At 43.1% G+C, this 26881-nt stretch overlaps 1 pseudogene; it reads right to left on the bottom strand.

Moving 5' to 3' along the window:
• Nucleotides 1-321: 321 nt before the first annotated feature.
• On the bottom strand, nt 322-26427 carry LOC102906024 (protein SET-like; annotated as a pseudogene).
• Between the last annotated feature and the right edge of the window lie 454 nt (nt 26428-26881).

Raw genomic sequence — 26881 nt, 5'->3', positions numbered from 1 at the left:
CCAAGGGAGCCCGAGAGCTTTTCTTCTTTCCAACAGAACATGGTGATGGTCTTGACTCCACAGTTTGATACAAGAAAAGGATAAAAATGAATTTAGAACAGAAAAGTGGAGATTCTTTTCCCCTTGTATCTTGCTCAAGGCATTTCCTCCAAAATAAGTTGAGAACCACTTATTTTGGTTCTGAGAAGAGAGAGACCTCAAAAACAGGGCAACTGAGCACAAGAGAGATTGGGAAGGGTGACTACAATTTACTCCCAGGAACTGGAGAAAATTAAAAAATAGAAAATAAAAAAGAAGGCTGGAATCCATCAGTCTTCTGTGCTAGTCACCCTCATCTTCATCATCATCTGCATCTTCTTCACCTTCATCCTCATCCCCTTCTTCATCAATATCTTTCAACCATTCCTCTTCTTCTTTTTCGTCACCACCACCACCACCACCACCACCACCACCACCACCACCACCACCACCACCACCACCACCACCACCACCACCATCTTCTTCTATCTCTCCTTCTTCATCATCCATATCAGGAACCAATAGTAAGAGATTTGGCCAAATACCATCTTTGATGTCCTCTCCTAACTCATCTGCACCTGCATTCGAATGGTCAATAAACTGGTAAAGAAGCTCTCTGGCTCTTCGTGCTGCTTCTTCCTGGGCTTTAATCTGCGTTTGACTTGAGTGTTTCATCAAATTCTTTCCAGATTTCCATTTGATTTCAGTGGATTTGAAGATGGGTCACCAGCTTCACTCAGATGAATTCTTTGGAGGGAACTTTATTTTCAAAGTAAGGATTTTCATCAAAATAAAAATCTATTCTGTGACCCGATTTAATGTCTTCCAATTCTGTCACTTCAGCTCTAATCAAATAATGGAGAGCCTCTTCGTCTTTCTTCCCAAAACATTAGTGACGGCCCCTGCTCCAACTGTTAGGAGTCCCACAAGTGGACCAAACTACACAACTGTCCTATATATGTGGAAGGCCTAGGAACTCCATGAAGGCTCCCTGGTTGTCAGTTCAGTCTCTATGAGGTCCTATGGTCCCAGGTTAGTTGATTCTGTGGGTTTTCTTGTGATGTCCTTGACCTTTCTGGCTTGTACAATTCCTCCCACCTCTCAGCAGGATTCTCCAAGCTCTGCCTAATGTGGGGATGATTTTTTTCCTAGTTCCATCTATTTGCCTGCAAATTTCATGATGTCATTGTTTTTAATACCTGAGTAATACTCCATTGTGTAAGTGTACCACATTTTCTTTATCCATTCTCCAGTTGAGGAACATCTAGGTTGTTTCCAGGCTCTGGCTATTACAAATAAAGCCATTATGAACATAGTTGAGCAAGTGTCCTTGTGGTATGATTGAGCATCCTTTGGGTATATGCCCAATAGTAGTATAGCTGGGTCTTGTGATAGATTGATTCCTATTTTTTTTTTGAGAAACCACTATATTGATTTCTAATGTAGTTGTACAAGTTTGCAACTGCCACCAGCAGTGGAGGAATGCTCCCCTTGCTCCACATCCTCTCCAGCATGAGCTGTCACTTGTGATATGATATTGATCTTAGTCATTCTGACAGGTGTATGATGGAATCTCAGAGTCATTTCCCTGATGGCCAAGAATGATGAACATTTCTTTAACTGTTTCTTGGCCATTTGAGATTCTTCTGTTGAGAATTCTCTATTTAGATCTGAACCCTGTGGTGGTATTGTGTTCCCCAAAATATTGTGTACCTTAATAAATTTATCTGGGGTCAGAGAACAGACAGCCACTAGATACAAAGGCTAGAAAATGGTGGCACTCACACCTTTAATCCTAGCATTCCAGAGATAGAAATCCCTCTGGATCTCTGTGAGTTCAAGGCCACATTGGAAACAGCCAAGCATGGTGACACACCTTTAATCCCAGAAAGCCAGCCTTTAATCCCAGGGAGTGGTGGTAGAAAGCAAAAAGATATATAAGGCGTGAGGACGAGAAACTAGAGGCTTTTTGGCTGGTTAGGCATTTGGCTGGTTAAGCATGTGGCCTGGTTAAGCTTTCAGGCTATGGAGCAACACAGTACAGCTGAGATTCATTCTGGATGAGGACTCAGAGGCTTCCAGTCTGAGGAAACAGGACCAGCTGAGGAACTGGTAAGGTGAGATAGCTATGGTTTGTTCTGTCTCTCTGATCTACCAGCATGGACCCCAATAACTCGCCTCGGGTTTGATTTTATTAATAAGAACTTTTAAGATTCCTGCTACAGAACCCCACTTTTTAATTGGATTATTTGGTTTTTTGATGTCTAGTTTCTTGAGTTCAATATATATTTTGGAAATTAGCCCTTTGTCAGATGTAAGGTTGGTGAATTTCTTTTCCCATTCTGTAGGCTGCCATTTTGTCTTATTGACAATGTCCTTTGCCTTATAGAAGCTTTTCAGTTTCATGAGGTCCCATTTATTAATTGGCTATTTTAGTGTCTGTGCTACTCAGTGGTATTCTGTTTAGGAAGTTGTCTCCTGTGCCAGTGCATTAAGGCCATGTCACATTTTCTCTTCTATCAGGTTCAGTGTATCTGGATTTAAGTTGAGGTTTTTGATCCACTTGGATCAAGGTGATATGTAGTGGGTAGCCATTCCAGTTTTAATCTGGAAGTTCCAACCCCCATTGAGGCTTCGACAACTGTCACACCTACAAGGCCGGGCTAAGGGAGGATTATTGTATATACTTGTAAACAAATTTAGTAAAATAGCAGCCTTAGATAATTTGCACTGTAATTTACACTGTTATGGATTCTTATATGTTGATACAAATGTAAACTATTTTTATATTCCTGTTTAAGATAATTTGTATATTGATACAAATACAGAACTATATTTGTTATAATGTACATATATTTCTACTCTTATTTAAAATATTTGTATATTGATGCAAATGTAAATTTATATGTCATACTTTATGTATGTTCTACTTCTGTTTAGGATATTCGATATATTGATATTTATTTAAGATTATTGTCATATTGCATATTACACTATATATTCCTACCTCTGTTATAAATATCTTGTGTATTGTCACAATTTTAAAGTCATCATTCTTTACCATACATTTGCTTATAGACTGATTACCTTGTTTACATGAAACCTTAGTCCTTAGGTTATTTCGGTAGATAAGACTTTTAGATTTATAGTCACCTATGCTTGTCATCTCTATAGCTGTAACATGCCATTTACCTATGCTCTATACTTCTCTGGATTTTAGTATGTGTTTCTTGCTTGATATTGTTCGAATTGATTGTAGTTCCATCTTATCTAGGTCATTATCCCTCATTATTCCTGGACAATATTTGATAACCATTCCTTTGTATATAGTCTTGTATTATGTTAGAACCTTCTTATTTAGACAAAAAGGGGGAGATGTAGTGGGTAGCCATTCCAGCTTTAATCTGGAAGTTCTGACCCCCATTGAGGCTTTGGCAACTGTCACGCCTACAAGGCGGGGCCAAGGGAGGACCCTGGAGACCCGAGATCAGGATGGGCCAGCGCTCTCTCTGTTTCTGGACCCTGGAAGGTGGAGGTTGACCGAGCAAAGCTCCAGAGAACACCGCTGGACTGCGATACACCTTCCCCAGACCATGATACCTACCTATCCCTTCATTTGTAAGTTACCCACTAAATAAATCTTCCTTTTAACTACGTGGAGTGGCCTTAATAATTTCACCAATAGTAATAAACATGGATCTATTTGCATTCTTCTACATACTGACATCCAGTTATGACAGCACCATTTGCTGAAGATGTTTTCTATTTTCTGTTGTATAATTCTGACTTTTTTTTTTAATCAAAAATCAGATGTCTGTAAGTATGTGGATTTACATCGGGGTCTTCAATTCAATTCTATTGATCCACCCATCTGTTTTTATGCCAATACCATGTGGATTTTATTACTATAGCTCTGTAGTAGAGCTTGAAATCAGGGATGGCTATACTTCTGGAAGTTCTTTTATTGTACAGGATTTTTTTTAGCTATCTTGAGTGTTTTGTTTTTCCATATAAAGTTGAATATTGTTCTTTCTAGGTCTGTAAAGAATTTTGTTGGGATTTTAATGGGGATTGTGTTAAATCTGTAGATTGCTTTTGGTAAGATGGCCATTTTTATTATGTTAACCCTACTGATCCATGAGCATGGAGGATCTTTCCATTTTCTTATATCTTCTTCAATTTACTTCTTCAAAGACTTGAAGTTCTTGTCATACAGAAAACATTTTAATTCTAAGGTGACACTCTATCAGTGAAAATTACTGTACAAAATCCCTCCCTGTGGTGTATATTTTCTCTGTCTTATTTTAAGATGTTATCTTTGTTTCTGGTTTTATGTAAATTAGTCACTATCTGTTTTTTGGTGCCATTCATTTTGGCCTATATATGTGTGTAGGGTGTGCATGTATGTATTGGCATGGGCTTGTGTGTGTGTGTGTGCACACGTGTGTGTGTGTGTGTGTGTGTGTGTGTGTGTGTGTGTGTGTGTGTAGGTCAGAGGTTGATGTCAGGTATTACTTTCCATTTAGCATGCTGAGGCAAGGCCTTTTGCTTGAACCCAGAGCTCACAGAATTGGCCCATTTAGCTAGCCCACTTGCCCCGGGATTCTGCCTCCCCCTTGGATTACAGGCAGATGGCCACACCCACCAGGCTTTCCTTTGTGGTTTGTGGATCTGAACTCTGGTCCTCATACTTGGGCTTGGCTAGTGCTTCTCCTGCTGAGTCTCCTCCCTTTTCCCTACTCACAAGGTTTATTTTGCTTGGACTTTGTTGAAACTTTGGTGTCTGTAGACTTACAGTTTGTATCATTTTGGGAATGTCTTGGCTACTACCTTCTCAATAGTATTTTTGTTCTCTCTTTCCTCCAAATAAATTTGCTTTGTTTACTTACTTTGCTGACATTTTTTTTTTCTCCCATGGCCTTGAAAGTTTTTTTTTTAAGCTTATGTCTATTTTTGTTTGTTTGGTCTACTTAACACAAGCTGTAGTCATCTGGGAAGAACTTGAACTGAGAAATTATCTCTATCACATTGACTGTAGGCAAGTCCCTTAGAGCAGTGGTTCTCAACCTTTCTAATGCTATGACTTTAATACAGTTCTCATATTGTGGTGACCCTCAACCATGAAATTATTTCCTTGCTACTTCATAACTGTGATTTTGCTACTGTTATGAATTGTAATGTAAATATCTGTGCTTTCTGATGGTCTTAGGCGACCCCTGGGAAAGGGTCATTCAACCCCAAAGAGGCTGTGACCCACAGGTTGACAACTGCTGTTCCAGAGCATTTTCTTGATTTATTATTGATGTGGAAGGAAAGGAGGGCCCAGCCCATTATGGGTGGAGCTACCTGTGAGCTGGTGGTCCTGGGTTCTATAAGAAAGCAGGCTGAACAAGCCATAAGAGCAGTCCAGTAAGCAGCACTCCTCCAGGGCCTCTGCTTTAGGTCCTGACTCTAGGTCCCTGCCTTGAGTTCCTGCCCTGACTTCTCTTTCTGATGGACTATAAGCTATAAGATGAAATATACCTTTTTCTTCCCAAATTGCTTTTGTTCATGGTGTTTTATCACAATAATATAAAACCTAACAAGACAGCCTAAAACAGGTAATTGTTTTGTATATGTGTATTTGCAGTGTGATGTTTTGATCTAATATATGTATCCATTATAGAAAAATTAGTCATGCTAGTTAGTATGTCTATTACCTACACAGTTTGTCTTTCAGATGTGTGGTGAGATTATTAGAAATCAGTGCTAACGGTGCTGAAATACTTGATTAATATGTGGTCACCAGGTTGTGCAATAAATACCCTACTAAATTTGATGCTTCAGTCTTAACTGCTTTGTGTCCCTTAATCCCTGTCTCCCATCTTTTCCATCTCATTTCAGACATTTCTGTGGTATGTCATCATTTCCGTTTGTGAAACTGTTTTCCTTTGGATTGGAACTCTTCCTCTTGGAGGGATGAGGTAGAGCCCTCAGGGTCACAAAACTCACAAGAGACTCACAAGGCCTTTCCTCCAGGAGACTCTTGAGTGGTACTAACTACCCGCAAGTTGCCGCATCATCTCCAGGGATACAGGCTTCATGAGTCATCATCCCTCATTTTAGTATCCCCACCACCACCACCACCCATTCTCCTGCAAGTATGCCCTCTCAGGCTATTCACCAAGCTGGATGTGGATGGAATTGTTTGTGTAGTCTGTCAGTATACTCTCTGGGACAAATGGAATTAGTCTCCCCAGGAGAAGTCGCACCGCACCTGTTTACCCTGTCTAGTGTTTATTTTTGGACGCTGAGGTTTTTATGTTTAGAGTTTGACTTGAGTCTTTTCTACACTTTACTATCTCTGCTTAGCATATTTGGCCCTTCCTTTCAGCTTCTTGGGTGTATATGGTTATGTTCATTATTTTAAGAGTTTTGCTTGCATTTTATGTATGTTTCTATTCAGTTTATTCCTCATTTTGTATTTTCCTCTTTTTTTTTTGCATATAATCTTTAAACACTTCAAACTCCAGACATTATGAGTTTTATCTTCTTTAGGTGCTGTATACTTTTGGTTTTTCAAGACAGGGTTTCCCTGGCTGTCCTGGAACTCTCTCTGTAGACCAGGCTGGCCTCTGAACTCAGAGATCCGCCTGCCTCTGCCTCCCGAGTGCTGGGATTAATGGGCTGTGCCACCTCTGCCTGTTGTTGAATATTATTTTAACTGTGTAAAGATGTGTTATATTTGTTTATGCTGTGGAATATTACTTTAACTGTGTAAAGGTGTGTTACATTTGGTTATGCTGCATTTGTTTAACAATGTAAGGATGTGTGTTTAATTATGTAAACATATGTTGCATTTATTTCACCTTGCCTGCCTAAGGCACCTGACTGGTTTAAGAAAGAGCTGAATGGCCAATGGCTAGGCAGAGAAAGGATAGGCAGAGCTGGCAGTCAGAGGGAATAAATAGGAGAAAGAGGAGAAAAGAGAGAGAGAAGAGAATGAGAAGGAGAGGGACACAACCAGGGCAAGAAGCCAGGCAGCCAGACATGAGAAGCACTGGACGTAAGATATATGGAAGGAAGGAAAAGTAAAAAGCCCTGAGGCAAAGGGTAGATAAAGAGAAACAGGTTAATTTAAGAGCTAGCCAGAAATGAGAATAAGCTAGGCTGAGCATTCATAACTAATAAGAAGTCTGTATTATGATTTGGGGGCTGGTTGGTGGTCCCCCACCACCAAAAGAAGAAAAAGCCTGGCACAACCACCCAGCTACTTTGGGATTCCTACAAATGTTCTGGAATTTTAGCCTAGGCTGTAATTACATGACTTTAAAGTAGTCTGATAGTATCAAGGTTTCCTTTAGTTAGGAGGGAGCGTGGGGGCCTTTTGAGGACTGTCACAGGCAAAACATCTTCCCAAGGTGAAACCCTCTATACTAACAAAAAACTAGGGAGCAATTAGAGAACGGGCTGAGTTCTGCATAATTTGCAGCAGTTGACCTCCATCTGGAAAACTGCCCAGGGCATCACAGTTAGTAGATGACAGAGCTGGGATGTAAATCCTGACTGTCCCAGAGTCTGAGTTAACCACTTTGGGGTAGGTAACTCAGATGGAATATGGTAAGTATGTCTTTTTGTGAACAAGCTTCTGCAAGCTCCGGTCCTCATTAACCTGCAGTTTTCCAGATGGAGGGCAACAGCCACAGCAATGCTCAGAATCTAATCTCGTCTTACCCTTATCCTCTTTACAGGCAGGGTCCAACCTCACTGCCTTGTGCCCTTTTGAAACTTTCTTGGGTCATCAACAAGTTTGACCCTTTGAGTGTTGCTTCTAAAATAGAAGTCGGTTTTTAGGCAAGGCAGTTGCTGTGGAACAATCCTTCTATACACTGTGAATATATATTACTCTCATTGGCTAATAAGGAAACTGACTGGCCAATAGCTGAACAGGATAAAGTTAGGTGGGAGAGCCAAACTGAGAGTGATGGGAAGAAGAAGGGCGGAGTCTCCAGAGTTGCCAGAGATGCAGAGAGAAACAAGATCGACATGCCGTACTGAGAAAAAGTACCAAGCCACATGGCAAAGCATAAATAAAAATATGGGTTAATTGAAAATGTAAGCGTTAGCTAGTAACAAGCCTGAGCTATTGGCCCATCATTTGTAATTAATTTAAGCCTGTGTATGTTTATTTGGAAGCTGCTGGTGGGACAGAAACTTCCACCAACAGGCAGCCCTTCCTGGTCTAATGTTTTGTAGGAGGCTCAGGTAGGCTCAAGACTGAGCCTTTTCCATCCCAGACCACAGCCACTTCCAAGGAGAAACCAAGAAGAACTATTGCTAACAAAGTTCTCAACGTTGGGTTCTGAGCAGGAATCAGCTATGAACTGGAAAGACTAAACAACAATGGCCACAACCAAAGAATAAGGCTATTTAAATTATTTAGTTGAGGGCCAGGCATGGTGGCACACATCTTTAATCCCAGCACTGGGAAGCACAGGCAGATGAATCTCTCTGAATTCAAGGCCAGCCTGGTCTACAAATTGAGTTCTAGAGCAGCCAGTGCCATGCAGTAAGACCCTATTTTAAAAAAACAAAGACAGAACCCAAATTATTTAGCTGACAACTTTAAAACTATGCCTAAATATAGACAACTTCCTAGGAGGTGAATCCAGTCAATGTTTTGTAGAATGCCAGGAAAATATATCAGCCATATTATCTGTATTTATTTGACTCTATCATAGCCTTGTCTATTTATGCCAGCTATTTATAGGCCCTAAGCATAAATAACTTCTGTTAATTATAATTACACAGATACAAGTCTATAAAAAATACCAACAAAACTCTCCACCACAATGAATTGAGGTGCTGATCTAATTAACTCATTTAATGGAATGTCAAAATAACTTTTGGGCTCAGAAAGCCATTCCAAATTTGTAATTTTTGTTTGAAAACTCACAATTTTAGTGGCAGTATATGACCTAGAACAGCTTTTGGACAACATCCACAAGTCTTTTCCACCCAAGAGTAAGTATTTTAGCTCAAGTTTAAAAGGAACAGACAATATTTGGCTAGAGAGTAAGGGCTGGTCTATTTGTTATTTATACCACGAGTTTGTTTCTCTTGCTCATATGTTTTAAATCAGGAATCTGAGAACTCCTGGCTTTGTTTTCCCTGGCATCATAGGGCTATTCATCCAGGTGCTTGGCAGAGAAATGAGTTTGGAGAAATTCACCGCCCAAATTTCTTAGCCTTCTGGGGTTAGGCACAAAGCAGGTGCTCTTGGGATATTTGTGGATTTTCCGGGGTACTTTTATAAGGAGGCAAGAAAATGCCTACCCTGCCCATAGGGCTCATTTCCCAGGGTCTACCAGCACCAATCCTGTGTGTTACCCAGGTCTTTTCAGCCCTCTGGGACAGATGCTGACACTTGGCAATATGAAGGACCAACAGCTGGAGATTAGGAAGCAAGAGCCCAGGCTCTGGAGAGCAGGCCATGGGCCTCTACCTGATTCCCTGCTTTGTATACCAGAGGTGGTCTCTTTACCAGGTCCAGCTTTGCATCCTGGAGGATGGGCAGGTTCTCTCGCCTTTCAAGACTCTCAAGATTATACCTCCTTTGGTGGCTAATGTTTTAGCTGGGGGTGCCTCCCAAATGTGTTGGGAGTGTGAGAAGCAACCACAGAACTTTGATCTGTGTAGGTGAAGGACCTGCCTTCATCCTTTCCAATTCCTCTAGCACAGTGGTTCTCAAACTTCCTAATGCTATGACCCTTTAATTCAGTCCCTCATGTTGTGGGGACTCCCCTCCCCACAAAATTATTTCAATACTACTTCATAACTGTAATTTTGCTGCTGTTATGAATTGTAATGTAAATATCTGATATGCAGGGTATCTGATATTGGACCCCCAAAGGAGTCTCAACCCATGGTTGAGAACCACTGGTCTAAAGTGTTGATTGTCTTGCTAGAGGAATGCAGCTGTGGATGTCAAGTAGCCTGCAGGAGCTTCAGAATCCTTGGACTCTCCAGTAATGAATGGCAGATAAATGGCTCCATAGTTCGATCTACTTGCTGGCTTCAGATTCAGGGCTATCAAACTGCAATTTATCTTATCTGATGATGTCAGCTCCCAGCCACAGAAGGCAGTCACCTTTCCCAAACACTTTACTATCTGAGTGGGGCCTCTGTCACCTGCATGTTTTGGTGCAGGGCCTCTGTCACCTGCATGTTTTGGTGCAGGGCCTCTGTCACCTGCATGTTTTGGTGTGCTAACATTTGCCCCCCCCCCCACTTCTCCCCCACTCCCCACAACCACCTCTCAGGCTGTGCCTCACCTTGAGGCTGTGGCACGTTAAATCCAGTCTCCTAACTGGTGATTGCCCCCTGTTCTTCGGTCCCCAGGATAGCTCAGTTTTAATTAACAAATTCACTGTCAAGATAGCACCCCGCCACTGCCCTCCACGTCGTGCGGAGAGACAAAACAGGGCTTCTTTCTACACTGCTGACCCGTCCTTCAGGTGAGTCAGCACTTGTCAGAGGAATCAAAACACTGAATCTGAGGCTCGTTGGGGTTGTGTGCTTGGACCGAGGAGATGAACATGAATCTGAGTCCCTCTGTCGGAGTCTCCTGGCTTTCCTTCGCGTGTCTGTTTTTTGTTTTTTTCAGAGCCTCACGCATTCTAAGTCGGCTTCAGACTTGCAGTGTAGCTGAGGATGACATTGGGATTCTGATCCTTCTGCCTCTACCTTCCAAGCATGGAGATTACAGGGATGCACCACCGTGCTTGGCTTTCGGGGAAGTAGGAATTGGATCCAGGGCTTCATGAATGCTAGGCAAACACCCAACCAACTGAACTACATCCCTATTCCCTTGGACATGCTACAGATTTTCTTTCTCTGCTGGATTCTTACATTGTTATGAAATCCATAGACAACAAAGAGTGAGGAAAGCAGAGATTTCATACAGCAAAACCAAGCTCTTGGCGACCTAGAGGGATCTGAAGATAGATTGTCAATGAAAAAACTGCGTCTTGGAGTTTTTAGGGCTTAAGTGAGGAAATGGGTCTCATTGGTTTGTTTATATGCAAATTAGGTGAGAAAGTAAGTACCAATGAGGAACAGGTTTGCCAAACAGAATAGAATTCTCAATTAGGTTTGGGGGCTCTTCCTTCTCCTTTCGTCCCTTGATGTTACAGTGGGTGTGGGGGAAGGGAACTGAGAAAATGGGCCTTTCATTGTCTCAAGGCCTGGGAAGCAGGGGGAAATGAACTACTTACAACCATGGGATTTTGTCAGGATCAGAGTCTCTGTGTTTGGTTCCTGACTATGGAATGTTCCTGGTCCTTGGTTCATGTAATAGAAGGACACATTTCCATGGTAGCCATCACCCTGGTCCTTACTTGTCTTATTCTAAGGGTCTACCTACCTCTTACCTCTAACAGATGTGTGCTGTGGAGCAATCCGTTTGTACACTCTGAAGATGTGTGACTCTCATTGGTGTAATAAAGAGCCAACTGGGCAATAGCTAGACAGGAAGAGGTTAGGCGGGAGAGTCAGACTGAATGAATGCTGGGAAGAAGAAAGGCAGAGTCACCAGGGAGATGCAGAGGAAGCAGAAGATGAACATGCCATATTGAAACAAGGTGCCGCTACCTGGTAGAGTGTAGATAAGAAATATGGGTTAATTTATGATGTAAGATCTAGTTAGTAACAACCCTAAGCTATTGGCTGAGCATTTATAATTAGTAAGAAGTCTCCGTGTGGTTATTTGGGACTGGACTGGCAGGATGGAAAACCCCCGTTTACAGATGAGGCTTCTGCTTCCCCTCCCACCACTGGGAGCTGTGTGACTTGTCTGCTGCCCACATTTAGCATCTTTTTTTTTTTTTTAAAGATTTATTTATTTATTATGTATACAGAAGAGGGCACCAGATCTCATTACAGATGGTTGTGAGCCACCATGTGGTTGCTGGGAATTGAACTCAGGACCTCTGGAAGAGCAGTCGGTGCTCTTAACCGCTGAGCCATCTCTCCAGCCCCACATTTAGCATCTTTCCATTGTTCTACTAGCACTTTTGTGGATTTCCAAAGTTCTTCCTCTCTGTGTCCTTGGAATATTCTGTCTGTTCTCATACTGACTCTTCTCCTTCACTGGGCCATGCAGACACAGCTCCTGTTCAGCATCTCACCCGGAAGTAAGATAAATCAGGTTTCATGAATGTAATATTCTGAAACAAACATTCTGGCTTTGGCAATATTCTTTGCAACTCCATCCCTTTGGCAGGCGTAGAGAGGAAGCCTCCAATCCATGTCATCGGAGGTCAGCTTCAGTTCTGAACCCTGGATTTCAATTAAACACACAGATGTTGTGAGTGAAAAATAAATGATAGTCAAACAACCAAAGGGACACATGCCTCTCTTTAGAGCATGTCTTCTCCCTCTAAAACTTAAAAGGATCATGGTTATCAAACTATATAAAAAATAATGAAGAGTCCGAACCCAAAGCATCTGATGGCTGTCCTGTCCACCAGGAGTGGACAGGAACCTATATATACAATATAGGAAGCACACCCAGGCAAGGCATTTTGAAGATGCTACAACGTTCCCAAAGTATGCAGAACAGACACCTGTTGGTCTGGCAGGCTGGCTTTGGGGGGTCGGTAGAAACGACAGTGGAGTACCTGTGGTGATATTTTATCCATGTCCCCCAATAAAGCTTATCTGAGGATCGGAGGAAAAAGCCAGCCACTATATTAGACATAGAAGTCAGGCAACGGTAGCACACGCCTTTAATCCTATCACTCGGGAGGCAGGGATCTGTCTGCATCTCTGTGAGTTCAAGGCCACAATGGGAACAGAGCCAGGCATGGTGGCACACGCCTTAAATTCCAACACTAGTTAACCATGGAGGTCTGAAGGTCTGTACAGACAGACAGGAAGTGACAGAGCTGGGCAGGAAGAGGAAGTGATGTGGCTGGGGAGAGAGAGGAAATGAGTTAGCAGAACAGAAAGGAATATAGGCATGGGTATACAGGAAGTAGCTCTCTTTGGTAGTGAGGTGTCGGTGAGGTGAGGTTGGCTTGTGGCTTGTCCTATTCCTCTGGCTCTGTTTTTTTGTTTTTTGTTTTTTTTTAATATTAATAAGACCATGTAGCAATTCATCTACAGAGTCCCTTCTTTGTGTCAGGCATGGGTTCAGGCTCCCAGCAGTGCCCAAACTCTGGGAGTTGGGTTGCCTTGTCTGTGATGGAAAGTAAGCCAGGAACTACTTTGTCCTCCAGACTCAGGGATTCTAACAAAAAGGTTGGGGCACAACTCTTCATTTCAGTTTTCTGTCCCACGGTGGCCTTCAGCACCTGCCTCTCAGCTCCCTGGAGGCAGTTAGTTGGAAGTCAGCAGACATGAAGATCACCGAGGATGGACCGCCTCCCCCCATCAGATTCAAGCCCTACCCTCTGCGTTCCTTGTAACACAGTGATTCTGTGAGTGCCAAATAGTGTGGTAGAGAGAATGTCCTAATTGCTCCTGCTCAGAATTTGAGATGCCATGTGAAGAAGGAAGAAAGCATGACATTTGTCCCCATTTAAAATGTGAAGGTACCATATTAAAGGACAGTTATCTCTTAGACAAAAAGCGGAAGGCTTTGTTGAGGCCTGCCAGGGAAGGCTCTTTGCCCCTGGTGAAGCGTGACTATTCACAAACTCATCTTTTAGTTTCTCTTTCTCTTTAAAATCTGCTTCATTGCATGATATTTGGTCAAAGGAATGAGATCTGGATCCCTGGTCCTGGGTGGAGACATGGTTTTCTGAGTGGCCAGGGAAACTGTAAGATTGCTATTTAGCAAGAGGCTTTCTGGTAAGAAGAAAGACATACCACTGTCCCTTAAGAGTTAATCCCAGGGCTGGAGATATGGCTCAGTAGTTAAGAGCACTGGCTGCTCTTCCAGAGGACCTGGGTTCAATTCCCAGCTCCCACATGGCAGCTCACAACTGTCTGTACCTCCATCTCCAAGGGATCCAATACCCTCATACAGGCAAACCAATGAACATGAAATAAAAATAAATCATTAAAAAAAAAAAGAGTTAATCCCAATGGGCCAGTTAGTAACCTGGACAGGAAATGCCTCAGAAAAAGTCTTCTAGGGACTTTAAGAAATAGTGTAAAGCTTGTCTAAGAATGCCAGTTAGTGCCAGGGTCCCCTTGGGCATCGTTCCCTCTCACTCCTTGGGTGTGTACTGCACAATGGTCTCTACTGTCTCTTATGGCTCCACGAGAGTGGTTTCCTCTGCAGCGGTCCCTTTGCCCGTTGTGAGAATGCCTTCTCTCCTCCGCAACAATTCTCTCCATCTTCTACACCACACTTGGCGCCTCTCATCTTGAACCTTTTGAGAGAGATCACAAGAGCTGGGGGAGCCAGGGAGAAGCCAGAGACCTGGGCCCAGCAACAAGACCTGTGACGTGTCTTATTCTCAGAGCCCCCTCGCCCCCCCTGCAGCCTTTTGTCTGCGCTTAGTGTGGGAGCTAAAGCTCAGAAAGGACTCTGGAATATTCTCTTAGACACCTAGGTCTGTCTGGTGTGGGTAAGTCAGAACAACCCTATACAAATTTGTTTGATCTCTTCAGGTTACTAAGGAATATATATGTCCCATGGGCCTCTGTAAGCCATCTTCCCTCATCTCGTTTGTCCCCCTTCCTAGTGACATATCCATCCCTGAGTTCTACAGATCTAGCTAGCTGTCATCTGTCTGTCTGTTTGTCAGTCTGGCATTTCAGTTAGCACAGACGTGACCAAATTGTCTTCTGGAAGTATTCACAATGTAACACTTCCACCAACAACATAGAGTGCCTGTCTGCCTGTGTATCCGATTTTCCAGCTGATGAAATTTTATTGAGGTATAAAATTCTTGCACAGAAGCACCCAAATCAGAAGTTTTGGGGTAGGTGAATTTTCCCAAAGTGCAACACAAAGCCGCTAGTTCAAGTTACTGAGTATGAATGGTGTCTCAGGAGCTCCTTCCTGTCCCTCTTTGTCACCATCCCCCTCCTGCTCAAAGGTGACGATGCACTGACTTTTAACACCGCTGGCTAGTTTCAGCTGCGCTAAACTTTTAGGTTTCATTCATAAGACCCGTAGCGCTGAGTGGTTTGGAAATCATTGGTCTTCTTGCTGCTGGCCTGCCGTTCCTCCGCACTGCTGGGCGCAGACAGGACAGCTCATCTTCTTGCTCTAGTGATAACCGTGCAGGTTGCTTTCAGCTCGGAGTCACTGGAAATAACGCTGCCATGAATGCCATTTTTTATTAACCAATTTAAGTTAGGATCTGAAACACTGGGTTTCATTGTGATGTTTTCGCCCGGGTGCGTTGTTGGACGTTGCTGTGTTTGCCCCTCCGCTGTCCTCTCTCGTCCTCTCTGTCCTTCCCCCTGACAGCCCCTGACGTCGGTCCCCTTCTGCTCTCACGTCACCCAGATATGCACCTAGATGCCACACACGAGAGAAAGACGCAGTCCTTGTCTTTCTGCTCGCCCTCTGCCCGCCCTTGCTCTTTCCCCTTCCTGTTCATAGCCTGTTTGTCCCAAGTGCCCTAATTTCATGTCACACATGTGTGCTCATGTACACACGTCGAATAGTTCCTATTGTATAACATGAGAGAAAATGTAGGAGATACTGTCTTGAGTCTGGTTGCTTTCGCTTGACAAGATGATGATCTCCTTTCATCCAGTTCCCTGCACATGATATAATTGTATTCTTCTTTAAGGTTGAATAATACCCCATTGTGTGTGTTTGTGTGGTGTGTGTATGTTTGTGGTGTGTGTGTGTGTGTGTGTGTGTGGTGTGACATTTTATTCATTCCTCTGTTGAAAGTCATCTATCTTGTGTGTAGTACATGTGGATATGCATGTATCTCTGCGGTATGTTGATATATAATGGGTGTAAATAGCATATATACTCCATACTGGTTTCTATAGCATAGCCAATGCACACTCCCACCAGCAGTGATTTCCATCACTTAGTGTTACTTTTCTCTTGACAACCATCCTGACTGTGTATGATACAAGGCATTTTCTTAATTTTAGTGGTTGATGGGGGAGGGCCCAGCCCATTGTGTGGTCCTGGGTTCTCTAAGAAAGCAGGCTGAGCAAGCCATGAGGAGCAAGCCAGTAAGCAGCACCCCTCCATGGCCTCTGCATCAGCTCCTGCCTCCAGGTTCCTGCCCTGTTTGAGTTCCTGTCCTGACTTCCTTCAGTGATGGACAGTGCTGTGGAAGTAGAAGCCAAATAAACCTTTCTCTCCCTGAGTTTCTTTGGTCATGGTGTTTCATCACAGCAATAGTAACCTTCACTAAGACAAGTTGGTACCAGCATGGTGGGGTATTACTGTGACAGACCTGGCCATATTTTGAGAAGGACTGTGAAAGGTCTTGGGAACTTTGGGCTAGAAGAGCCACTGAGTATTGAGAGCTCAGTGGGATGTTTTGTTGCTGCTTTGAAGGTAGAAATGTTGACATCAGTGTGGATGATGGAGGCCTGCCTTGTGAAGTTTCAGAGGGAAGCAAAGACTCTTCCAGGCCATGTGTGTGGAGAATCGGTGGTTCTGGTCAGCTGGGGCTGAAGAATCAGCAGTGATTAACAAGAGACCAGAACCACTAACGTAAAACTTTTATATTACTGGGATAATTGATGCTGGTCGGCTGGAGCTAAGAAAGTAGCGGTGATTAAGAAAGGACCAGCATCACTGAGGTGAAGTCTTCTGGGAAGTGTTTCCTGAGAGTCAGCACATAGAAGCTGTGTTCCAGAGGCAACCAAGGTTGTACCTCGTGTGGGTAGCAAAACTTGGCAAGCAGCCCAGGTGGTACTGGTTCTGAGGGCATGAAGGGGTCATGGAGAGCAGCTGAGGCTTGGCACTGTGAGAGGCCAGGAGAGGCCATTGGTGCAGGTGCAGCCTCAGTGGCAGTTGAAGACCCAGGACTGAAGGGCCATGCAGGGAGGTTGAGCCTTGGCACCATGAGGAGAGTCTATGAGAAGCTGTTGGTGAAAGTGTAGCTCAGCTGCAGCAGAGACCTAGCATTTTGGAGATGTCAGTACCATGGGATGGCCACCAAGAACAGCTGCAGTGGTGGAGAGGGGCCAGCTAAAGCCTAGAAGACAAGCTGTGTGTGCTGCAGAGGGCTGACCGGAGAAGTGACCCAAGCCCTTTGGAAGAGCCCAGAAGATGGTGAGTGAATCCCAGACATTGGACATTGCTTTGATCTGATTGTGACTGTGTCCTGGTATTTCCCTATTGATGTAAGGAAGTATTTAACTTATTTTTACTTTCCAGGAGTCCACAGATGAGGGACTGAATTTTAAAAGAGATCTTGGGTTTTAAAAGAGACTTTGGATTTTTAAAAGAGATTGGCTATTTTAAAGAGTCTCAACTTTTAATGTCTTTGAATTGGTAAGGACTGTGGGACTTTTAAAGTTATTTAATGATTTTAATGGGAGATCTTGGGGACAGATAAAAAAGGAAGTGGTGTGGCTTAACAGTGATGAGTTTGTGTGTCAAGTTGACAAGGGTCAGTTGTGCTGGTTAGTTTTAGGTCAACTTGACCCAAGCTGGAGTTATCTGAAAGGAGGGAACCTCAACTGAGAGAATGCTTCCATAAGATCCAGTTGAAGGGAATTTTCTCAATTAGTGATCAGTAGGGGGAGGGCCCAGCTCATTGTGGGTGGGGCCATCCCAGGTTGGTGGTCCTGGGTTCTCTAAGAAAGCAGGCTGAGCAAGCCATGATGAGCAAGCCAGTAAGCAGTTCCCCTCCATGGTCTCTGCATCAGCTCCTGTCTCCAGGTTCCTGCCCTGCTTGAGTTCCTGTCCTGACTTCCTTCGGTGATGAACAGTGATGTGGAAGTGTAAGCCAAACAAACCCTTTCCTCCCCAAGTTTCTTTGGTTATGGTGTTTCCCTCACAGTAATAGTCACCCTAAGACACCGACTAAAGTAGAATCTCAATGTAGTTTAGTTTGCATCTTTTCTGATAGCTAAGGAAGTTGAACCCTTTTCATATATTTATTGGTTGTTTATATTTTTTCTTTTAAAAATGGTCTGTGCAACTCATTTGCCCATATATTGATTGAATGAGAGTTCCTTTGGTGTTTAAGTTTTTGAGTTCTTTATAGATTCTAGGTTTTAATCTCCCTCAGGTCTCAGTTGTCAAAGATTTTCTCCCATTCTGTGGGCTGTCTTTTTAATTGTGTTGATAATTTTCTTTGATGTGCAGAAACTTTTAAATTTTATGCCATTCTGTCTGTCTATCTATCTATCTATCTATCTATCTATCTATCTATCTATCTATCTATCTATCTATCTATCTAAGACAGAGTCTTACTATGTAGGCCTGGCTGTCCTGGGAGTCCAGACTACTTGCTCTGTAGTCCAACCTGGCCTTGAACTCACAGAGCTCCACCTGCCTTTGTCTCCTGAATATTTGTCAGTTCTTTCACTAATTTCCTGAGCTATTGGAGTCCTATTCAGAAAATCTCCAGCTACTCACCTCTATCTTGATGTGTTCCCCCTTTTTCTTTCTGCTATAGATGTTCTTAAGCCTTTAAAAAAAAACATGAACAATGTATCCATTTTTCATGCATATATCTGGAAGTACAAGAACCAGGTAAGACAACCTGTTTGGGTCTACAGCCATAGCACCCAGATCATGCCTGATCTTGTCTGATCTCAGAAGGAGTCATGGCTGGGCCTGGTTAGTACTTGCATGGGAGAGACCGTGCTTAGGGACTGGTAAGATGACTCTGTGGGTAAAATACTTGCTGCACACACACAGAGAACTGGGTTCAGATCCCAAGCATCCATGCAGAAGACTGGCCATGGTGGCACGTGTCTGGAATCCCAGTGCTAAGAGAAAGAGACGGGGGAGGATCCCAGGGGCTCACTGGCCAGCCAGCCTATCCTAATCAGTGAGAGACCTTGCTCCAAAATAAACAAGGTGCTAAAGAAAACACCTGATATTGAGCTCTGATATCCAGAGGTGCATGCATGGGCATGTACATGCGCGCGCGCGCGCGCACACACACACACACACACACACACACACACACACACACACACGACTAAAATAGTGGTTTGAGTGAAGCTGTACTTAATGCCTGGATTTGAGGATAACTGACATCTCAAAATATGTTAGTCTATGAACATGGGAGAGCTCTTTATTTTGGTATTTTGTTTTTCTTAGTATTTTTAAAGCTCTTTATTTAGCTTTCTTGTAGAGCCTTTCACTGTTTTCTTGCTTTTCATTGATTAGTGTATTATAACTCATTTAAAATGGAATTTTTCAATTACTAGTTGCTGTATATAAAATGCACTTAATTTTGTGTGTCATAGTTGAATCACTGATTTATCTAAATTTACTAATTAATCACAGTGACTGATCTGCAGGTCCTTTTGCATTTTGTATGCACACAATCATATAAGTTGTAAATAATGATATTTTTCCATTTATAATCTCATGCATTTTTCTTTTACTATTGCATTGTTTAGATCCTTTAAAATAATGTCTATAATATTATCAAATGTACATTGAATCCTTATCCTCTTTTCTGTTTTTTTCAAGACAGGGTTTCTGTGTGTAGTTTTGGTGCCTGTCCTGGATCTCGCTTTGTAGACCAGACTGGCCATGAACTCACAGAGATCCGCCTGCCTCTGCCTCCCGAGTGCTGGGATTAAAGGCATGCACCACCACCACCCGGCCTTACAATCCTCTTTTCTAACAACTTCTAAAACCCTTGGAATTTTCGGAATGATGAGAAGCTATTGTGTGCTAAGATGATTGGTTACCTGGAGGACCCTAGATAATTTGAGGATTGGGATTGATCCCCAGAAAAACTAAGGCAGGATTAGTTAGTAAGGACATTCAGCCCCTAAACTCTCATGAAGGGAGAAGTACAGAAGGTTGATGTTACGGTTAATAACTTAATAATGACAGAGTAATGAAGCTTCCACGAAACTCCAAAAGGATAGGTTTCAGGGAGCTTCCAGACAGCTGAACATGATCCAGGAACACATGGAGGTCCCTAAAGGGGTGGGGAAGCTTTACCCCCTGTCTCGCTGGGCATCTGGCTGCTCACCCATAGCTTCTCTGACTTCTGTGGACTGTGCTAGCCAATTAGAAGTGGTGTCTGTGACTTGCTGCTGGCATCGGAAGCAGAGGCATTTCTTGTGGGACTGATAGGTGGGATCCGATGCTATCTCCAGCCCAGAGTGTCAGAAATGAATTGAGTGGTATCTTCTGGGGAATTGTTTGGTTGGTGTGTGGGGAAAACCCTTCCCGGAGTGTGTCAGAGTGTGAGAGCAGGGCAGGAGAAAATGACCTTGACTGTTCCTGTCTCACTTAAAGCTGAAGCGATATGGGTTAGTGTCTGTGTCTTGTTTCTCTGGGGAATGTTTTCCATTTTGTTGATTTATTTTTCACAGTTAAATGTGAGCTTTGGTGCAAATTTTAATCAGATTGGAGAAGTGAGCCTCTAATTAAAAATAATGCATTCTAAGTTTGCTAAACATTTTCCCTGTGCCTGTTGTCAAAAATTTTTCCTCTGTTCTCTTAATACAGTGAATACATCGACCCACGGTTCTGTGGTAAATAACTTGGCATTCCTGTGATAACCCCAGCTTGTTCACAATGCACTGTCGCCATTTTATTGAAGATAGTTGAACTGATGTGGACGTGATAGTGGCGTCTGTAAGGTATCTCTCCTGTTCATGCTTGATGAGCTCCGCTCTTCAATGTCTCCAGAGCATTTCTCCCTTTTTGTTCTCTAAGTGTATTTGAGATAGAGTGGTGGTCCTCCAAATAGCTCAATGCTGAAGACATTTGGAACTGAAGTTTTCCTGACGGGAAACTTTTATTTCAATTAAATTTGCTGGGACTGGAGGGATGACTCAGTGGCTAAGAGCCTGTAGTGCTCCTGCAGAGGGCCAGACTCGATTCCCAGCACCCACACCACGGAACTTAGGACCACCCGATAATTCTAGTTCCAGGGATCTGACGCTCTCTGTGGCCTCAGGGGGCACCTGCTAACATGGGTTGCATATAACCTCATACACACACATAAACACACACAAATAAGTGAATAAACAAACAAACAAACAAATAAATAAACAGAGGAGAATTCATGTCCATTCTTTTTACTCTTGGTTAATTTGATTTTTCAAAGAGTATATTTTACATAGTGTAGTGACCCAGCATTGATTATATTAACTTTACATTTTAATTTCTGTTACTAATTTGTGCTGACTCTTCCTGATCAATCTTGCTAGCTGTTTACTATCTTCAAAGAACTAACTCTGACTTTGCTGAGTCTCTTCTTTCTCTTTTCTTTCCTGCTATGTTTAAGTACTGTTTGCTTGTTAACTTTTGTTTTTATTTTGAGGCAGGGTGCTGCTGAGTAGCCCTGGCTGGCCTGGCAATTCATAGTGAACCACCACCTGCCTTAGCCTCCCGAGTGCTGAGATTACAATGCCAGGCTCAACTTTGCAACTTCTCGTTATCAATATGTATGTGATTGGTTTTCAGGCGGCCCTTAAATTTACTAGTCACATTGAAGGCTTTGGCTCCTCTATGTTTCTCTTTAAGGGCAGCTGTCCCAGGGTCCCAAAAGCTTCAATCCATTGTTTTCCAGTAATTCTTAAGATATATTCCAGTTTTCTTTTGCTTTTCTTGAGATAGCCTTACTCCACAGGCCGGGTTAGCCTGGTCCTCAGGGCACACTCTTCCTGCCTCAGCCTCTATAGAGGCCTGAGATGGCAGGTGTGAGCTCTGTTTACTCGCTTACCTGTTCTTATTTTCTGGTGGTGCTGAGGACTGAAACTCTAGGCACCTGAGCATAGTGGACAAGTACCCCACCATTCAGCTCCAGCTCCCAGTGGCCCCCCGATCTCCCCCTTCTCTCTCTCTCCGCTTCTCTTCTTTCTTATGATCCATAGGTTACTTCAATACTTAGTGATTCTTAAAGTTACATGTGGTTATTGATTTGTATCATCATTTCACTGTGGTCAGGAAATAGGTTCTGAGTAATTTTAGACTTTTGAAATGCGTTACAGCTTTCTTAGTGCTCGTATTGTGGCTATAGGAAATTACCATGTACCCCTCAAAATGCCTATTTTGTAGTTGCTGGGCAAAGAATATTTCAAGTAGCTCTTGTTTCTTGTACTTTAACTTGTTATATTATTTGACTTTCATAGGGATAAAAATCCACATGCCACAATAGTTATCCTTTAAAGTGTACCGTTCAGTGGTTTTTAGTGTATTAACATAACTGTGAAACCATGCCTAATTCCACAACATTTCCAAAATTCCAAGGGGAAACCATCACCATGTCCTCTTCCTTTAGCCCTTGGGGGCCACGGATTTACTTTTTGTCTCCATAGTTACTTCTTCTGAACATTTCATCTGAGCGCAGTTATGCGGTACATGGCCCTCTGCTCAGTATCTCCCACTCAGCATATTTTGGGGTTCTTCTGGGTTCCGCCATGCTTCAGCACCTTATTGCTTTTTCTATAGTTGATAATATTCCCTGGTATGGATATATATACCCCATGCATCTTGTTTATTCATCAGCTGGTGTCTATTTCGGCCATTTCGACTTTGGACACTTATGGATAATGCAGCTGCACACATTTGAGTTCAACGTTTCTGTGTGAAAATGTGTTTTAATTCTCTTGGATTTGTGCCTTGGAGCAGAGCTGTAGGATTGGATGGTGGCTCTGGTTAGAAGAGTTTCTAGAGGTTTCCATGGCCAGTACCATTTCATAGCCCACCCACAGTGTTATCCACTTGTCTTAGTGGTATGTGGCTGGTACCCCATTGTGGTTTTAATGTGTGTTTCCTGACAATGACAGTGACTAGTGACTAAGTTGATTGATTCTGTGTCTATTCTCTTCAGAAAATGTCTATTCAAGTCTCTTGACCATTTTTTTCAACTGGACTATTTTCTTTCTAGTTGATGGTGTGTAAGTATCCTTTATATATTCAGGAGAAGTGTCTCACAAGATACTGGTTTTGAGAACAGCACCCCTGTTTGTATGGATGTCTCCACTTTCTTGACCCTCATTTCTTTCCTGCTTTCTTGACCAGTCATGGACAGACATGTGATATATAATCTATTGGGACCATAGGTTTTCCATTTTTCTTAGTAGTTTATCAGGCACATATACATATAGTTTTATTAAGAGAAAGCATGTGTAGTATGTGCAAGGCCTTGAGTTTGAACCCACATCACTGCAAATAGAAGAAAAATCAACAGGCAGGTGTAGCATGATTGCATCTTACTATTAAGGGAAATCAACAGGCCGATACAACATGATTGCACCTTACTGCTGTGAACCATTGACTCATGTACATAGCTTTTGGTGTTTCTACTTTACTGTCTTCCTGCTAGGTACTGGTGTGGGTCTCCGGCACTGGTGTGGGTCTCCGGCACTGGCGTGTGGGTCCCGGGCACTGGCGTCGGGTCCCAGGCACTAGCGTGCCCCTGCTGTAAACTTTTCTTATTTTCTTAACTTGGCGTGATGTGTGCCACTTAATGGTGATAGTTGGTTTGCTTATGTTTTATGTAACTACTAATGCATTAAATTGAATCTATCATCTTATCGGTTAGCTTCTATATATCCCATTATCTCAGGTAGTTTTTCTCTTCCTATTCTTCTGAAAAAAAAATCATATGCTTTTAAATATATGATTTAAATGTCCCTAGTTATCTTGTCATATATTACTTTAGAATCCTTCTGTGATTGCAACCAACGTGATTGCAATCTACACCCATCGCCTTTGAAGGCCTGACACAAGGGTATATTTACTACTTTCTAGATCATTCAAAGGCTGTACCCCTCTTAATTCCACTTCTTTCCACCTTTGTGCTATTATTTACAACATATCAACCTTACATTTACTTTAAACTACAGGGTTATTGCTTTTTTAGATTTCTTTATTTAATGTTTATATGTATACTATGCCCACATGTATATGCACCAGTGTGTGCCTAGTGCCTACAGAAATCAAAAGAAGGCACCAGATTCCCAGGACCAAGAATTACATATGGTTATCAGCCACCAAGTGGATGCTGGGACTCGTACCCTGGTCCTCTGCAAGAACAGCCAGTGCTCTTAACCACTGAACTATCTTTCCCCACAGTTTACTTCCACTTAGATGTGCTCACTTACACCCCCTCTTTGATGTAATTATTTTTGAATTAATATTGTTAACAGTTAATATTCACTTGGATTTGCTCATTTGCATACTTATGCTTTGAATTTCTTCTTATATTTTTGTGAATATTTTTGATATATATTTACCAGGGATCATTTTAAAAATAAATTTTACTTTTGGACGAGTTCTTTGCAAAGATAATGATGAATGATTAGACTCACCCCCCAGCTCTTCCCCTCAACACTTTCCATTACCTAAGATACATTTTAAAAAAATGAACCAATTATTTGGAATGAAATGACACGTTATTTGGAACAAAAGCCCTTACATCATTCAGGTTTCCTCGGTTTCTCCAAATATCTTTGTTTCTGGTGTTGCATCCTAAGAAGCAACACTGTACTTGGTGGTCCTCTGGCTGTCCTTGGTAGAGACCATTTTCAACGCTGTGTTTAATGTCCTCTGGCTGTCCTTGACAGAGACCATTTTCACATATTTGTTTTGGGAGAGGCTGGCACTTTGAGAAACAGTGGCGAGGTTAGTCTGAAGAATTTCCCTCTTTTTTTTTTTTTTCCGAGGTTTCTCCCATAGTTAGATCCAGTTAGAGAACTTTGGATGGAGAACCCATTGAGGCATTTTGTCATTTTTTTGTCATGGAGGTACATGCTATTAACTGGCTCCTCAAGATCCAGACCTGCCCCCTGAATGTAGAAAGGACACGTACCCCGAGGATGACAAAAAAGGGGTGATGTGACTAATCAGACTTCTCTCATGGACTCTGTCACCTGCCGGTCTTCAGGAGGCATCTGCTGTGTCAACTGGACGTTGGCCAACGGTGCGCTTTCTTTACATGTTCTCTCTTGATGTAAGTTAAATATTGCCTCACATGCTTGTCCTAGGGAACTAGTCTGCTGACCTCAGAGGAGGGACCCACCAGGTGTGAGGCGGCACACCTCAGGGCTCTCAGGGTCATTCTGACTTAGTATGACTTGTTGTTTTAGTCACTGAATTGAAGTGTAATTCCATTGTATCTCCATGGATTTGTTTTAAAAAAAAGCACTTCTTAGAGAGCACACAGTCCAAATCCATAGTAACGAAGAAAAAGACTTCAAAAATCTCTAATGAGCTGGGAGGTGGTGAGGCATGCCTTTGATCCCAGCACTCAGGAGGCAGAGGCAGGCGGATCTCTGTGAGTTCGAGGCCAGACTGGTCTAGAGAGTGAGTTCCAGGACAGTCACCAAAACTACACAGAGAAATCCTGTCTCGAAAAACAAAAAACAAACAAACAAACAAAAAATCTAAAAGGAGAGAAAAAAAATCTCTAGTGAACATCATTTTCAGAGTTTTTCCTGCTTCCACTTCCGGCGCAGGACCATTCATTCCCCTCTTCCTTCTGGATCTCCAGAGCCGGCCATCTCTGATGGCCAGCACAGCCTGCACAAAGACCCTAGGAGGGGTTGATAGGACAGGTGTTAACCTTCCGCATCTCACATCTCTGTAGGGCATCACGTTCTTCCTGTCTCTGCTGTGCCTTCTCTGTCATACTGAGAAGACGCAAACGAGGTTCTGGATGCTCATGCACCCTGCTCCTCATCTGGAGGCCTGTGTCCATCCTGTGGAGTACCTGGAAGGACCCCATTTCTTGAGTCTCTCCGGGTGGCTTCCTTGACTCTTAATTTCTCTGGAAAAACTTCCTCATCTATTTTAATTTATTTTGGTGACATTGTTGATGTCATTTGGGTCGTCTTCCTTTGAACCAATCTTGTTTTTCTATAGCTCTGTTAAAGTATGGTGCCCAGAGAGGGAAATGATATGTAGGGGTGGCTACCTAGCTGCCCATAATGCTGGAAGAGTGCCAATTCCTTTTGGCTCAGTCCTGAGTTTTCATTAATGGCGAGCAGGGTCACGTTATTGTTGTCTTATTAAATAAATGAGTCCTGCTCTCCTGCCAGCTTTCGTAACCCCACACCACCCCCACACTTAGCTAGAAAGTGCCCATCACTAGCCCCACCACCTGGGCTCATCCCAGAGTGGCTCTGAGTGTTCTATCAGGGTCCCCCTCAGCTGGAAGCCACCCTGGCCCGTGCAGCCAATGCTCTGGGATTCGAGCGGCAGGAAGGAACACACAGATTCTGGCATTCCCAAACCTGCTCCTGCCAACCCAGCCCAATCTGAGTCATCCTCACCCTCCAGCGTTGGATGTTGGAGGCCTGCCTCGGCCCTTCATGAGGCTCCTGAACCATTGTCAATGTTCACGCTCAGCTACCCTCGCCTCGCCCAGGCTAATGAGAGTTGGGGAAGTGTCCTTTGTCTGGAGCCAAATGGGTCTCCCAGCTGCAAGGGTGTCCTTTTTCTCTGTGTCCACGTACCGGGCCCCCTCCTAGGGGTTAAGCCCAGATCAGACAGAGAGGGGGTGAGCTACCTTGGCAACTTTTATACTTGCTTCTAGAAAACAAGGTAAACACAAACCCACGTGTGCAGAGTGCACGTGTATGGTGGTTCCTACATGCTATAGGACATGAAGGAGGCATGGAAATTTCCACAGATACCCAGGATCTGAAGGTTGACCTTTCAGGCTTCAGGAGAGGTCTGTCCCTGACGTGATCCTCTGAGAGACCACTGCAACGATTCACAATGCTCCTCAAGGATCTTTATCTCAGAAGTCAGTACAGACCAAGCCTTGTAGGCCACCGGCCA

The sequence above is a fragment of the Peromyscus maniculatus genome, chromosome 22, assembly GCF_049852395.1.
Source record: "Peromyscus maniculatus bairdii isolate BWxNUB_F1_BW_parent chromosome 22, HU_Pman_BW_mat_3.1, whole genome shotgun sequence".
Classification (NCBI taxonomy): Eukaryota; Metazoa; Chordata; class Mammalia; order Rodentia; family Cricetidae; genus Peromyscus; species Peromyscus maniculatus.
Note: the sequence above shows the minus strand (reverse complement) of the source record. Positions and strands in the feature narration are given on the sequence as shown.